Genomic DNA, 17,491 nt, shown 5'->3' with positions numbered 1-17,491 from the left:
ATGATAACGACTCCCTCAGTTTCTACCTCCCAGGCGCTTCACCCTCCCTTGCTCAGCTCCCTTATCACAGCCTACACCTTTGCAAATAGAACCTCTAATAGATGACCTCAATTACCTGCCAAGGTTCTGAATGATGCACATATTTATGTGCGGAGATTTAAAACTATGCCTGCTAATGTTATACACTCAATTCAGGAGACTGGTTATCATTGTGAAAGGAAGTAGAATTGCAGATGGGGTGAAGGAGGAGGAGAAAGCTTTAGCTATATTTGCGACTGTTTTTTATTTTATTTTTATTTTTTGTTAATCCTCACCAGCGGATATTTTTCCATTGACTTTTTAGGGAGAGTGGAAGAGAGAAGAAAAGACAGAAAGAAACATTGAGGTGAGAGAAACACATCAATGGTTGTTTTGTGCATGAGCCCTGACCAGGGCCCGGGCCAGGGAGGAGCCTGCAACCAAGGTACATGCCCTTGACTGGAATCGAACTCAGGACTCTTTGGTCCTTAGGCAGATGCTCTATCCACTGAGCCAAACTGGCTAGGGCAAAGGTTGTTTTGTTTTGTTTTGTTTTGTTTTGTTTTGTTTTGTTTTAAATAATTTTCTCCCCCTCTCCCCCAATATATTTTATTGTTTTTTTTACAGAGAGGAAGGGAGAGGGACAGAGTTAGAAACAACAATGAGAGAGAAACATTGGTCAACTGCCTCCTGCACATCCACTACTGGGTATGTGCCCGCAACCAAGGTACATACCCTTGACCGGAATCGAACCCGGGACCCTTCAGTCTGATGCTCTGTCCACCAAGCCAAACCGGGTAGGGCAAGGTTTTTTAAATATCACAGAAGCTATTATGTAAAAATGTTTAAATCAATTAAACCTGGGTGGTTAATAAATGGGTGTGGTATAATGCTTGGGTTGAAATAGTTCTTAAAATATTTTCTTTTAATAATAACAAGCTTTAGAAAGTGAATTTCCTCCTTGTTCAGGATGACACAAGAGTGTCACATGAAGCCCTAGACACACTGCATCTGATGAAAGTGCTGCTCCCTCACTCTGATCCTTTCTTCACTCGCACTTCTCCCAAAGACTGAGGTATTTCTGCACAACGGGGTGAGGCGTTCCGCCCTCTTTACTTGGAAGTTGTGCGGAAATGCAGAAGTGCAGTTAGAACTATGACCCCAAGGGAAGGGAGGTAAAACTGGCCCCCAGGGAACTCTGGGAGGCACCATGCAAGGTGGCAGCCAGCGTGTCAACAGCACAAATTGTTGTTAACCAAGGCCTCACTCATTTGTTTTCATGTTACTGAGGAAGTTGCTGGTGTCACCAAAATAGACACAAACCAGGATAGAAAATTGCACGGTCATTCAACTTGCTTGAGGAAAACATTTGTTACACTAAATCTTGGAGCTTAGGATCAAAGCCTGTATTGCCTTGCCTTTGGTTCAGCAGTGTGTGCATACACATATACATGAGGTTGTGGTTTTAAGGTTTTTAAATATTTTATTGCTTTCTCTGGTATTTACACAAGTTACATTTACTTCAGCAGCCAGGTAATCAGCATGAAGTATAAAGTTACCAGGACAAGTCCCCACGGCTGTTGCAGTTCCTCTCTTCCCCAGAAATGAATACTGTTACTAATGAGGTATGTTCTTCTGGACCATTTTCTATGCATGTGTGGGCATGTGCATATGGGAATATTATCTTGTTTGGAGGTTCTAGCAGGGGAGCGCAGCTACTCGTATAGCCTTGACCGGAGACCGGTCCTCTCATCTTGGGGGAAAGTCGTCCTCTTTGACCGAGCGCGCAGCTTCGGGAGGGACTCACATGGATCGGTGAGGGAGGAGGAGGACACCCGCCTAGCCAGCCAGATCAGCCGAATCAACCCTGGCGATCAATGGGGTGACAGATGTCACAGCCAGATCGCCCTCACATCCGAATATTATCTTTAATATTAAAGCTTTGAGACCTTGTATGCATATAAAAATAACCCATGGACATAGACAAGAGGGTGGTGAAGGCCTGGGGAGCGGAGATAGGTTTGAGGGAGTCAATTGGGGGTAGGATACATATGTAATATTTTCAACAACAACCACACACACACACACACACACACACACACACACACAAATACACACACACACACACACACACACACCCCGTATTTTCCAGCATATAAGATAACCCCCTAATTTTACAGTTAAAACATAGGTTTAGGCCTATATTCGCTGTATAAGACTACCCCCCACTTCAAAGAAAAGACTTACTTTGCCGTCAAGATCTGGAGGTAATTTTTGTGCAATTTTGGTCTTTTGCCCCTGATTTTCAGTTGACTTTTTTTCGTTTCAAAAGTCAACTTATACTCCGGAAAATGTGTGTGTGTGTACACACACACACACACACACACACACACATATATATAGTGGTTGTTATTGAAAATATTACATTTTCTCATCTAATACTATGTGCTCTAATAATGCTTGATATAGTTCTGTGAAACAGGTGCAATTAATACTCATTAAAAAAAAAAACTAGGAGGCACATACTATCATTTCCCCCATTTTAAAAAATGGGAAAGCAGAAGCATAGAAAGTGTATCTGAGCATGGATAACCAGGAAGTGCCAGCACCAGGATTGGAATCCATACAGGCTGGCACAAGAGCCCTCATTGGTTCCCCCTGTGCTATATTATCCTTGTCTTTAAGACCTTGTCATGTCACTTCATAGAGTCTTCCTAGATCTTTTGAGATGCTGCAGGGTTTTCTTTTTCTTTATAAAATATATTTTTATTGATTTTGAAGAGGAAGGAGAGAAATAGCAATATCAGTGATGAGAGAGAATCATTGATCAGCTGCCTCCTGCATGCTCTACACTGGAGTTTAAGCCAGTAACCCAAGCATGTGCTCTGATCGTGACCTCCTGGTTCATAGATTGATGCTCAACCACTGAACCATGCTGTCCATGCTGGTTTTCAATAGAATGGATGAAATACAGTTTATATAACCATGACTCATGCCTCTTCTCATACATACCCCTTCATGCACTTGGGTAACTATTTATTTGGACTAGATACCTAAAATTGGAATGCAGAGTGCATACATTTAAGGGTATTGATCTATACTTCTAAATTATTCTTAGAAAGGGCTCTGCCCAATTTTCAATAGTATATGTCCTCATAAACACTGGGTACTATTAGCCTTTTATATTTGTGAAGAGAATTCACAACTGCACAAACTTTATATATTAACATTTTTGGAAATGCTTCTGAAGCTGATAAGCAAAAAAAATTTTTTTATCACTGCTTGTAACTTCTGTTTTCTTGTTGTTTTTTAATGAGGTTGAGATTTATGTTTATTGTACATAATTTTTGGAAAATATATATTTATTGATTTCAGAGAGGAAAGGAGAGGGAGAGAGAGATAGAAACATCAATGATGAGAGAGAATCATTGATTGGCTGCCTCCTGCATGCCCTATAATGGGACTGAGCCCACAACCTGGGCATGTGCCCTGACTGAGAAGCAAACCGTGACCTTCTCCTGGTTCAAAGGTCGACGCTCAACCATTGAATCATGCTGGCCAGACTTTATTGGACATTTTTATTTAAACTTCCATAAATTGCATTACCTTGGTCAATTTTTATTGGATTCTTTTTCTTATTGATTTGTATGATATATGTGTGTAATGATTAAACTTCTTTTTCCACTCTACATATTGCAATTACTTTTTCTCAGTCTATCTCTTTTCTTTTAAGTTTATTTTTGGTTTCTTTGACTCAAGAAGTATTTAATATTTATAAAGACAAGTTCATCAGTCTTCTTTATGATTTTTGAAGTTGAATCTTTTTCACCCTTCACTTTTAGAAAAATAAAACATATAATACATGGTTATTGTGTAAAATATTGGCACTACAAATAAATAAAAATTAAAAAGGACACAATTCTATCCCCAACATACAAACAAAAATTGTGTATGTATTCTTCCTTTGGGGTTATTTCTTCTTAATGTTTTGGGTATTCATTCTTTTTTTATTTTATTTTATTTTATTGATTTTTTTACAGAGAGAAAGGGAGAGAGATAGAAAGCTAGAAACGTCGATGAGAGAGAAACATCGACCAGCTGCCTCTTGCACACCCCCTACTGGGGATGTGCCCGCAACCAACGTACATGCCCTTGACCGGAATCGAACCTGGGACCTTTCAGTCTGCAGACCGACGCTCTACCGCTGAGCCAAACTGGTTTCGGCTTGGGTATTTATTCTTAATATTTCATTTTATTTCTTGTTTTAAAAGGTCAGTTCCCCTGACATAATAGTCAGGTATTGAATTTTTTAAAATATATATATTTTTATTGATTTTTAAAGAAAGAGGAAGGGAGAAGGGGAGAGGAAGAGAAGCACTGAAAGCAGAACATCAATCGACTGCCTCCTGCATGCCCCCTCCCTGGGATAGAACCCGAAGGTGGGGCATGTGCCCTGACACCGCCCAACCAACTGAGCCCACCAGCCAGGGCTGTTCTTAATATTTTACACATAAGAACACATATGTATTTTTCCCTTCAACTGTGTGGGGATTAGGGACACTGACCACCACGCCAAGCAGTTGAAAATTTACATACAACTTTTGACTCTTAAAAAAAGCAAACTTAACTACTAATAGTCTACTTTTTTTGTTTTTTTTAAATATATTTTATTGATTTTGTACAGAGAGGAAGGGAGATAGAGAGTTAGAAACATTGATGAGAGAGAGTCATCGATCAGCTGCCTCTTGCACACCCCCTACTGGGGATATGCCCGCAACCAAGGTACATGCCCTTGACCGGAATCGAACACGGGACCTTTCAGTCCCCAAGCTGACGCTCTATCCACTGAGCCAAACCAGTCTCGGCATAATAGTCTACTTTTGACCAAAAGCCTTACTGATATCATAAACAGTTGATTAATATATATATTTTGTATATGTATTATATACTGTATTGTTACAATAAACTAGAGAAAAGAAAATATTAAGAAAATTATAAGGAAGAAAAAATAGATTTATAGTATTTTTTTAAATTCATGTATAATTAGACTTATGCAGTTCAAACCCAAGCTGTCCAAGGGTTAATTGTAGTTACTTAAAAGAAAAAAAAGAAAGAAAAACAGAGTCATTATTTTTTTTTTTTTTAAGCATCTCATGTAACTATCTTTAATGTCTGGTCTATTGTTTTAAGACACTCAAGACTGTGGGGTAATTATCACATACAAGGAAAGCACTGGGACCTGACAGATTTGGGCTGGGGAAATGTTAAGGGATCATTCCCAATTGGTTGTAGATGCTGCTCTTCGATTCCAAGATGAGAGGAGGGTACCAGAGGAGCACAGGCAGCCCCATTTGGTAGGGCGATACCTCTGCCCACACTAGGACTCCACTCCCAGACTACTCTGGTTACCCCTTGTGTTGTAAATTGATAGCCAAGGACTCTGGACTCTAATTCTCCTCCCCGCCCCCTGCCCCCCGCCCTTTTTCACAGCCCCCATCTGAGCACTTAAACCCCAAATGTTATCTGGAACTTTGCCTGAGCTCCAGATTCCCATGGGTCTCGTTTGCTGTCTTCCTCCAAGCACTAAAGAAGCTGGGCACAAAGTTCCATTGTTTTCAAAGGGGATTAGCACTAACAAAGCCGAGGTTGTTAGAAAAATATATGGCCCTGGCTGGTTTTGCTAAGTGGATAGAGGATCAGCCTTCAGATGAAGGGTCCTGGGTTTGTTCACAGTCAAGGATACCTACCTCAGTCACAGGCTTGATTTCTGGCCACGGTCTACTAGCATCTGATTGATGTGTGTATCTCTCTCACACATCAATGCTTCTCTCTCTCTCTATCCTCTTGCCCCCCCCCCCCCCCCCTATAAAATATCCTTGGGTGAGGATTTAAAAAAGAAAGAAAAATATATGACTTCAAATCCTAAATTTAAAGATGGGGGAATTTTTCAGTGGGAATAAAATAATGCACTTTAGGAGCATTAATGTTTAGTCCTCAAGTTCAATCACTGCACAAACACCATCATAATAATATAGAAGGAATGAACACAATCATTTGCTGCTCCATTATAACCTGTTTTCACATTATTTTTTTTTTTAAATTTTATTGTCTAAAGTTTTACATATGTCTCCTTTTCCCCAATTGACTCCCCTCCCCAGCCATTTCCACCCGGGGCAAGCCCCCAGGGCCCCAGTGCCTGTGTCCATTGGTTATGCTAATATGCATGCATACAAGTCCTTTGGTTGATCTCTAATCCCCAATCCCCTTCCCTGCCTTCTCTCTGAGGTTAGACTGTCTGTTTGATGCTTCTATGTCTCTAAATCTGTTTTTGTTCATCAGTTTATGTTGATCATTATATCCCACATATAAGTGAGATCGTGTGATATTTTTCTTTCTCTAACTGGCTTATTTCCCTTAGCCTAATGCTCTCCAGTTCCATCCACGCTGTTGCAAATAGTAAAAGTTCCTTTTTTATAGCAGCATAATATTCCATTGTGTGGATGTACCACTATTTTTTAATCCACTCATCTGCTGATGGGCACTTAGACTGTTTCCAAATCTTGGCTATTGTAAATTGTGCTGCTATGAACATAGGGGTGCATATATTCTTTCTGACTGGTGTTTCTGATTTCTTGGGATATATTCCTAGGAGTGGGATCACTTGGTCAAATGGCAGTTCCATTTTTAACTTTTTGAAGAAATTCCATACTGTCTTCCACAGTGGCTGCACCAGTCTGCATTCCCACCAGCAGTGCAAGAGGATTCCTTTTTCTCCACATCCTCACCAGCACTTGTCTTTTGTTGATTCTTTGATGATAGTCATTCTGACAGGTGTGAGATAGTACCGCATTGTTGTTTTGATTTGCCTCTGTCAGATGATTAGTGACTTTGAGCATATTTTATATGTCTCTGGGCCTTCTGTGTTTTTCTCTTTCAAAAAATGTCTATTTAGATCCTTTGCCCATTTTTTGATTGGATCATCTATCTTCCTTTTGTTAAGTTGTGTGAGTTCTCTGTAAATTTTGGAGATTTATTAGAAATATCATTGGCGAATATGTTATCCCATGTAGTGGGCTTTCTTGTTGTGTTCACATTTTTAATGCCTTCAAACAAAAACATATGTTTAAAAGAACAATCCAATTTTTTTCTTTTTTTTTAAATTTTTTAAAAATATATATTTTATTGATTTTTCACAGAGAGGGAGAGAGAGGGATAGAGAGTTAGAAACATCGATGAGAGAGAATCATCGATCAGCTGCCTCTTGCACACCCCCTACTGGGGATGTGCCCGCAACCAAAGTACATGCCCTTAACCGGAATCGAACCCAGGACCTTTCAGTCCGCAGGCCGACGCTCTATCCACTGAGCCAAACCGGTCCCGGCAGAACAATCCAATTTTTTTCTTCTCACCTAAAGTGAATAAAAATATAGGCAGATTCTCTCCTAGTGAATTTCACTGGTGTGTGATAAGCACCTCTGCTACAACCCACATATGTTCATTTCTGTCTACCAGCTATGGAGCCCTTCACAGTCTAATTCATGTATCGGGTATAGTAATAATTAATGTCGTTTTTAACATTTGTTTAAAATCTTGCTTGGCGTTGACTTGTATTGACATAACCTTCAAACACGTGGTATCTACAGAACGTGTGAAGTGCAATTAACAAGTTTTGCTTGAAAAAGTTTGTGTTTGGTTTGGTTTTTGTTGCAAAACTAGGGCTAAGAAGATGGCAGATGAAGAGCATATTTGGCACTGCATGCTTTACGAGTTCCAATTAGGAAGAAAAGCAAGTGAGGCTGCAAAAAACATCTGTAGTGCTCTTGGACAAGATGCAGTTAGCGCCAGAAAATGCCAGCTTTGGTTTGAGAAATTTCGTGAGGGAAATTTTTCGTTAGATGACAAGGGTGGTCGAGGCCGTGTGTCCAATTTTGATCAAGAAGCTCTTCAAGCTCTTTTGGTGCAAAATCCTCAAATTACCCAACAAGAGCTTGCGACAACTTTAAATTGTTCACAAAAAACAATTTCCAATCAATTGCGTGCACTTGGCAAAGTCCAAAAGTTTGGAAAATGGGTTCCTCATGAGTTGACTGACAACAACCGTAATCAAAGAGTCACAATTTGCAGTTCGCTCCTCTCTCGTCAAAACTGTTTGCCGTTTTTAGAGCAAATTGTTACCGGAGATGAAGAATGGGTGCTGTATGTTAATTTGAAAAGGCGGCCTCAATGGTTGGACAAAAATGAGGCTCCGCAGCCCACGCCAAAACCTGACTTGCATGCGAAAAAAGTGATGTTGTGTGTTTGGTGGAATTTTAAAGGAATTCTTCATTATGAACTTTTACCATCTAACCAAACCATTACAAGTGCAGTGTATAGTGCCCAATTGGAAAGGTTAGCCCAAGCTTTAAGAGAAAAAGAACCCGCACTGATTAATCGAAGGGCGTAATTCTTCACCACGATAATGCACGACCACATATTGCAAGAATCACTGCTGAAAAACTGCGCCAGTTGGAATGGGAAGTTCTCCCTCAACCTGCATATTCTCCTGATATTGCCCCTTCCGATTACCATTTGTTTCGTTCTTTGCAAAACTTTCTTCTTGGAAAAAAATTTAATAATGAAGAATGCCTCAAAAATGCATTGACCGAATTTTTTGCATCAAAATCACAAGAATTTTACAACAGAGGGATTAAAATGCTTCCTGAGCATTGGGCACAAGTAGTAGAAAACAACGGCAACTATATTGTTGATTAAATTTTGTTGTATTGTTTAAATAAATTTGATTTTAAAAAGTATAAGAAAACGACATTAATTATTACTAGACCTAATATATTGTTCATTCATTGGGATGTCTAAGGCAGAGGGGTATTAAAATTTCTGTTTTCTCTAATCACACCTTCAGCCATGCTCGTTTGAGTATTCTCATTTCTGAATGGTATCTATAGCAGACGCCATTGGTGTCTGGACCATCTGGTTCTCAGCATTCACACCAAATACTTCTGTGCAAATGTTTAGGATTTCCACCTGAGCGAACTCTAAGGCAGGTGGAGAAATAACAGCTCTAGGAGCAGCCCTCAACCAATGACTGAGGGGAATTGGTAATAAATAGCTGAGCTACCTGACTCCTCAGGCGCTTCCTTATATCATCTCTTACACCACTTATATACACATCCTTGTTTTCCACTCTATTTCTTGGGAAATCTGAAACAATACACATACAATTCGGCCTCAGCATCCCAGGAGTGCTAAGGCTGGGTGAACACCTGGACATGCCAAGTGGATTCTTTCTTCAAGATTTTCATATTGGAACAGACAGAACATTCGTTAGTTTCTGCAGGAGACAGGGGCTAGAACTTGGGAGTTTTGCAAGGTCATAATGTATCACATGTGTAGGAGAAGCAGAGAAAGCCAGTCTGAAAATGAGAGAGAGAGAGAGAGAGAGAGAGAGAGAGAGAGAGAGAGAGAGAGAGAGAGAGAGAGAGAATCAGACCTTGAGCGATGGCTTCCTGTTGTAGGCTCCCTTCTTTTCTGAAGCCCTCCAACATCTGCTTCCTGGTCTGTCAGTTATGCCAATATAGGTGTAATAAATTTCCCCTTTTCTCTCAAACTAGCTGAAATAACTTGTTACGTTCTACCAAACAATGGTTAGCACAGAAGATCTTCACAATGTTAAACTCACCCTGGAAATGTATGCCCTAGACTCTTCCCCTCCCTATCCCCAATTCTCTTCCGGGGGGGGGGGGGGGGGGGGGGGGGGGAAGGACACGGAGGACTCAGGAGGAGAGGAGGCTCTGACCTCCTCCTGTGAATGGCTTCCTAGGAGGGCTCCCTCAGGCTGGCCCTGCTGCTGGTGGCCTCCACAGAGTTGGTGAGCTCTGCTTAAGACCCCCTCAGGCAGGGGCAGTCATGTCTGCCCTCAGCTGTGCCAGCCTTCAGCTCCCCGCTCCACCCCCCCCCCCTCCCCGGCCCATCTCCTCACTGCACAACGGGTGCAACCCCTTTTTGTCAGCCCATACTTCATCTCTCTGCTCCTTCATAAGGAGTCTGGGGATCTTTTGAGGTTCTCTTTCATGCCCTCTGCCTAAGGGAAACAGGGTGAGGAAAAATCTCACCCCACCCTCTCTCCTCTTGGGGCATGCTCATCTAGTACAGATTGCTTCATCAGGTTCCTGGCTTCAGAATTTTTTACTCAAAAAGCACTGCTGATCTCTAAGTTCAAGAGCACCCCCAAGTTGTAGGGGATATATGTCAATTCTTCCCAGAATCCCAAATGCCCCAACTGATCCTCTGATATCCTCCAAACATATTCCTCTACAGTTTCTTCTCATCCTGGCTAATAGCAATCCCATCCTTCTAGCTGCTCAGGCCCAAACCCTTCTTCACTCCTTTCTTTTTCTCCATTTTATATCCAATATGAGAGCAAATCCAGGCAGTTATACCTTTGAGATATATCCAGCATCTTACCACTTCTCACCACCTTCATGCTATCCTCATGTCTTGCTTAAATTACTATAATAACCTCTTACCACATTTCCCTGCGCCCTTGCTCCCTATATCAGTTATCCATCATCATGAGAATGGCTAAGCAACAACCGCAAAACCTCAGTGGCATTCAGCAATGATGCATCTGGGGTTAACTGGAGATCAGCTAAGGGGCTCAAATCCATGCCTGGGACCGGCTGGTTGGTTGACTGAAGTGGGTCAGCTATACTCCTTGTGCTTCTCAGCCTCCAGTGAGCTCGTCTGGGCAAGTTCTCAGGATGATGGCAGAGCTGCAAGTCAGCAAGTGGAAACTTGCAAGGTTCCTTGAAGCCTAGGCTTAAAACTGTCCTGCCATCACTTCCATTCAGCCAAAGCAAGGCTCAGGTTGCGGGAGGTCCTTACCAAGTTACATGGCTGAAATCAAATCAAGGGGCAGGGAAATGCATGTTGCCTTTTAGGAATAAGCCCAGACACCATAGAGTAGGGGTGTCGAACTCAATCAGAGAAGGGGCCAAAATCTAAAATCCAGCCTAAATCGCGGGCCGAATGGTTTACTGAACAGTCATAAACTGTCATTGTGATGGAAACGCAGCAGAGTGCAGTGATGACAGCGCAGTGCGGGCCACATTGCAAGGCCTGGCGGGACGGATTTGGCCCGAGGGCCTTGTGTTTGACACATGTGCCATAGAGTATACACAGTATTAATCAATTTATTATAAACACTAGAAAAGGCAAATCGGTAGAGATATAAAACCAGTTCAGTGATTGATTGAGGCCTGGGGGTTGGGGAAGAGGTCATATCTCAACATTTTGGGTTGGTGGAAATGTTCCATATCTTGATTGTGGTGAAAGTGCAACTTTTTGTTGAAGGATAGAGTTACATCTACTATATGTACAATACAAGGATGAAAGCTATATCCATCATCTTACCACTTCTCACCACCTTCATGCTATCCTCATGTCTTGCCTGAATTACTGTAATAATCTCTTACCACATTTCCTTGTGTCCTTGCTCCCTATATCAGTTACCCATCATCATGGGAATGCCTAAGAAACAACCAGGTTGGAGGGTGTTAGTCTTCCTAAAAACTAGGAATGTTTGCAGATTTGCAGAGATAGGGCCTCCAAATAGGTTGACTGCAAGTATGAATAGGTTTGGGGACCCTAGATGCTTCTCAGGAGACTTGGCAAAGAGCCCCTACCTGAACTTGAGGGGTGAAGACCATGAAGGGGATTGTGGAACTCCACTTCTTCTAACGGAATTGATGGCAACATATTTGGACTGAGTAAGCCCTGGGTGAAGGTACAAATCTAAGTGAGTGGAGAAGAAAGCCTTCACCAAAAGTCTAAGGTTAGATTTCTCTACTACTAAAGCCAATAGAGTTGAACCAAATTTAGTTTCATTTGAGAATATATAGGAAGGTGATAGTTCTTGAGTTTGATTTTCATGGAACAGATTTATAGGTATGAACGTAAAATCATATTAATAGAGGGCTGTTATAGAAGACTAGAGACCCATTGCATGATATTTGTGCAAGAATAGGCCTTTCTGTCAAAAATGGTTTGGCTCAGTGGATGGAGCGTGAGTCTTCAGACTGAAGGGTCCCTGTTCAATTCCTATCAAGGGCATGTACATTGGTTGTGGGCACATCCCCGGTGGGGTGTGTGCAGGAGGCAGCTGGTCAATGTTCTTCTCTCATTGATGTTTCTGGCTCTCTATCCCTTTCCCTTCCTCTCTGTAAAAAATCAATAAAATATATTATAAAAAAAAAGAAAAAATGAATAGGCTTTTCTTCCCCTGGCTTCGCTCCCAGTTACCCAGGTGCCTGCAAGTCCCCACTCCCGAGCCTCCCAGGAGCTGCCAATTCCCTACTCCTGGCCAGAGCATCACTCCTATAGCTCTTTCCAGTCCTCCCCCCTTCCCCCCCACCCCATCCTGCTTCATAGCAGGCATCCCACCCTGCCAGGCTGCTCAGTGGCTGCATATGCAAATTAAACCACCATCTTTGTAAGGTTTATTTGCATCCTCACTCCTGATTGGCTGTGGGTGTAGCAGAGGTATGGTCAATTCACATGTTTGTATATTATTAGGGAAGATGTAATATCCAGAGGAAAGGACAACCAGAGGTGGTTTTGGTACCAAGAAGAGTGATGGGGAAACTCTTTGGCAACAACCAGGCTCTTAGCTCCCCTGGACCCTTACCAGAGAGGCTAGTGTTTCTCACCCTGCTTCTTTAAAAGGCTCAATTACTAGTCTATCATGTAGGACATTGACAAAATCAACTTCAACATCATATTCAAATTTTCAAAGACCATCATTTGCCAGGCAATTTGTTTTGAATAGTTGCCTTTTCTATGAAAGGCAGTTAGCAGAAGGTAACATGTATTGCATCAATATAAATGAAGACTATCTTCTTATAAACATGTGCCCTACATATCATCTGCAGCTCACCCAACCTTAGGAACTAGAATGGCTCGTTGATGCAATAACTCAGAGTTTTCAAGAAGGGAAAGCCCCACAAACCTATCCATCAGGGGAAACTGGAGAGATGCATTATTATGTTAATTATCATACATAGTTGTTGCTGAAATAAAGCCAGCTCTTACACAGTAGCTTAGCTTCATGGTAGTTGAGAAAAACATTTCTATATGTAAATATGAAGCTGTGATTACTTACGGGGGTGTAATGTTGATGGTCTTTAATGATTAATCAATTAAGAGCTTCTGAAAGGTCTAAGGTTTGTCCTAGCCCAGGATTTATCTGGATGGAGAGGAACTTGGAAGAATGTCTTAATCTACTAGGGCTGCTATAACAAAACACCAGAGGCTCAGTGGCTTAAACAACAGAAGTTCAGTTTCTCACATTTCATGAAGACACCATCATGATTGGGTTTGGGTGAGAACTCTCTTCCTGACATGCAAATGTCTGCCTTCTCACTATGTGTTCACCTGGCCTTGTGTGTGGAGAGAGCAATCTCGCTCCCTTCCTCTTCCTCTAAAGTCACTGAGTCTATGACATCAGGACTCCATCCTTATGACCTCGTTTAGCCTTGATTATCTCCTAAGAGCCCCATTTCCAAATGCAGTCACATTCAGGGTTAGGGCTTCAACATATGAATTTATAGTAAACAGTAAGAAGCCCCTCCTATGTCTCATGGAACTTTCGATTTAGCCAACATACAACCTGCAATTCATGAAGCAATAATAACTGGTAAAGATGATGGAATCTTCCGTTCAGAAAGAGGAAGGACTCTCTTCACCTTCAGGCTTGTGCCCAGGTGGTTCCCTCTACCCAGAACACTTATCTACCCAACGTCTTACATTTCATTTTGTCACCCTTGCTTTGTACCTGCTAGTCCCTCTCATCCTTGAGGACTCAGTTGAGAGGACACTTGCTCCAGAAAACCTCAGATTACCCCACCAGGACTAGTTATGTGCCCTTCATGTTCACTATAGGCTTTGGTAGAGAGATGATATCATGAACCCCCATGCACCCACCACTCAACTTTGTTGATGATGGAATATCATCAAATATTCCACCAGTATTGAAATTTCTCTAATCACCCCCCAAATAAGGTAGCAGTTTATTTGTTTGAATCAAGATCCAGAGTTCACACTTTATAAAACATTACTTAAATTTTTCCACTGAATTATTATACTTAATATTTACCCACTGTACATCCCTTACCACAGTGGTTGGACCACAAAGCATGTGTCTGCCTCTTTTACCCCAGACCACAAACTTGGGATGCAAACTGCTACTGACATTGTCTCCTCAAAGAGAACTCACCCAAATGTATGATATACAGCCCACATATACTACCAATTTGGTTATTTTCAGCACAATCTGACCTCGCTGTAGGATTCTCCAAGGGCCTTAACGGAAAATAAGAGGGAGGATGTGTGATGCTCAATTGGCAGCCGCAGGCTCCATCCAGCACCGAGGCTGAGGGCATCTGAGGAAGCCTATAGTCAGTTAAGTAAAGTGTTAGTGCACACGCACCCTGTGAGACATGCTGTACCAAAGCTAGATCTAAGCTTAGATGGATTCCAAGACCTTCCCCATCCTGAGATCCTCTAAAAATAGCTTCTGTGTTACTTAGGAAATCTGTCTTGCTCCTAAACACCCACCTGCTTTGATTTCACTCCAACAAAAAAAGGTATTACCATCTGAAAGAAGAAGAAAAAACACCCCCACCCTGATGCTTTCAGTGAGGAACATGGGTGGATAGGGAACTATCTGAAATTACTTCCCTCATCTTTTAGAAGGTACGCAGTCTCTCCACTCCATATTGCTGGGCTCTACTCTGAAAACACAGTGGAGAGGGGGCTTTGCCATTGAAATTTGGTGAGTGTAGGAGAAAGGAGATACAGGCAGCATTCTAAGTCCTGCTTTGTAATACAGAACATGTCGGAGAGAGAAATGCTGAAAAACCGAAGAGGGAAGGATTTATATTTCTGTGTTGGCAGTTGATCACATTCACTCTTATTCATCGAAGCTGCTTCCGTAGCGGTTGCCATGGGAACCAGACAGGAGTAAGTACCGTAGTGTATTGAATGCAGCTTTCATGGACTGACATTCTAAAGCTAGGTCAGGGCTTCACCCTCACGCCAGGTGTTCTAACGCAATCAGGATGTTTTCTTCCCAAAGGTGTGTTTTTAATTCCACTTTCTACGAAACCCCCCAAAAATCTGAGATAAAATGGCTAACACGAACCTAATATCTGTAGGATTTTGACTATTTTGTCAGGAATGAAAAAATTTGGCATACTTGCCCCAAGGAGGCTGCAACTATAACTTTTCTGCTGGTGCACGCTGAAGTTTGCATCCCGATGTAAAAGGGATCATCTCATTTTATGAAATCACCAAGGCCCGATTTGCTGACGTTTCTCTTTCCTGACTGTGCTGATTCAGAAAAACATTCATCATCGTGGTGACTTCTTTGTAACCTTTCCAACTGTTTCATTATTCCTCATTTGTTGAAACTGGACAGTTCTCTGGTTAGAGTCTGGCCAGACATTTTGTCTCCCTAACCACTCAGTGAAATGTCACGTCACTGGTTTCCTCCTCACATTCTGCCTCTAATTACTCACCCGACACACAGGATGGGCAGCTGACACTGAGATACTGTGTGTCTGGGATTCTTTCCAGAAAAGCTCTACAGTGGCCAGTGTGTAGAAATAGGCACACACTGAGCAGCAGGCCATGAGGGGCAATGCCGTCTAAAGGCCTGCATGCAGACCTGGGCTTTGCTTCTCAGAAGCTGGGTGACTTGTTTTCTTTCCCACGACTGCTTAATGATTCCTGGGATGCATGGCCCAGATTCCTCTTCTGTCCAGAAGGTCTTAGTCTCCCAGCTGCTGAAAGTTTTGTCAGCTGAGAGCCCAGTGTCTTTCTAGGAATTGTCTTCTAAAAAGAGGCAGCTTGGCTCTAACCAGTTTGGCTCAGTGGATAGAGCGTCAGCCTGCGGACTGAAAGGTCCCAGGTTTGATTCTGATCAAGTGCATGAACCACAGTTGTGGGCACATCCCCAGTGGGAGGTGTGCAGGAGGCAGCTGATCAATGTTTCTCTCTCATCGGTGTTTCTAACTCTCTATCCCTCTCCCTTCCTCTATGTAAAAAAATGAATAAAAATATATTTTAGCCGAAACCGGTTTGGCTCAGCGGTAGAGCGTTGGTCTGAGGACTGAAAGGTCCCAGGTTCGATTCCGGTCAAGGGCATGTATGTTGGTTGCGGGCACATCCCCGGTAGGGGGTGTGCAAGAGGCACCTGGTCGATGTTACTCTCTCATCGATGTTTCTAGCTCTCTATCTCTCTCCCTTCCTCTCTGTAAAAAATCAATAAAATATATATTAATATATATATATTTTTTTAAATAAAAATAAATAAAATGAAAATAGTCAGCTTGCCCATCTGATGTGACTCAGTGGTTGAACCAAGAGGTCACTGGTTCAATTCCAGGTCAAGACACATGCTTGGGATGCAGGCTCAATCCCCAGTACAGGCCATGCAGGAGGCAGCCAATCAATGTTGATGTTTCTATCTCTCTTCCTCTCCCTTCCTCTCTCTAACTCAAAAAAAAACATACTTAAATAAAAGAGGCGGCTCCCTCTGGACCATGCCTCTTCTCTAGCTCTTGGGCAAGGAGGATATGAAGGCTCAGCCTCGTCACACCCACCCATCTTACTCCAACTCAAGATACCTCTGAAGGGCCATCCCACAGAGGTCCTTGCAGAGTTGCCAAATGCTTGTTGAGATTTTTTTTTGCAGTCCAGCTTCTCCCTCTGCTCAGCCTGGCTGCCTTTTCTTTCTTCCTTGGGGTGCAGCTCACAAAGGCACTCCCTAATACATTTGCACATGAATGCTCACCTCAGAATCAGCTTCCCCAGATCAAAATCTGCAACAACCCTGAACTTGCTTTGAGAAGTTGCCTCCCTTATTGTATTTTTGCAATGCAGTTTGGGGGTGGTTTATTCTATACTCAATCTCAGGCTTGCAGCATTTGGATAAATCCATCCCCTCCTTCATCCCCAGGCCACAGTGATTTCTGACTTAGGGCAATGAGACAATGCGAGGAGGTCTGATGAAGGCTCTGAAAAAGAAGCTTTCCCAGTTTCCCAAAAGATTTACCAGAGAGATGTTCTCTGTCATTGGATGTGAACAAGGAATCATGTGGCCTTTGAGTAGTTGACAGACACCTTAAGGTGCTGATCAAAGTTTGCTGAAATTATAGCAAACACAGGAAGGTAGAGGTTAGAAGCCACTGGCTTGAGCCACTGGCTCAAACTACACCTGTACCAGTCACATCTGAAACCAGCCTGCCTCTGGATTTCTCAACCTGTGAACCAATTAATGCTCTTTATTTTCTAAGTCAACTTCAAGATCTCCAACTGTAAAATGGCACTGATGATACTGGAACCCGAAAACCTACACTGGGCTGTTTTGGAGAATAAATAATCAATTCTTTCAGTATATCAGAAGGGTCCTGCAGAT

This window comes from Pipistrellus kuhlii, unplaced genomic scaffold, assembly GCF_014108245.1.
Source record: "Pipistrellus kuhlii isolate mPipKuh1 unplaced genomic scaffold, mPipKuh1.p scaffold_m20_p_6, whole genome shotgun sequence".
NCBI classification, from domain to species: Eukaryota; Metazoa; Chordata; class Mammalia; order Chiroptera; family Vespertilionidae; genus Pipistrellus; species Pipistrellus kuhlii.
Note: the sequence above shows the minus strand (reverse complement) of the source record.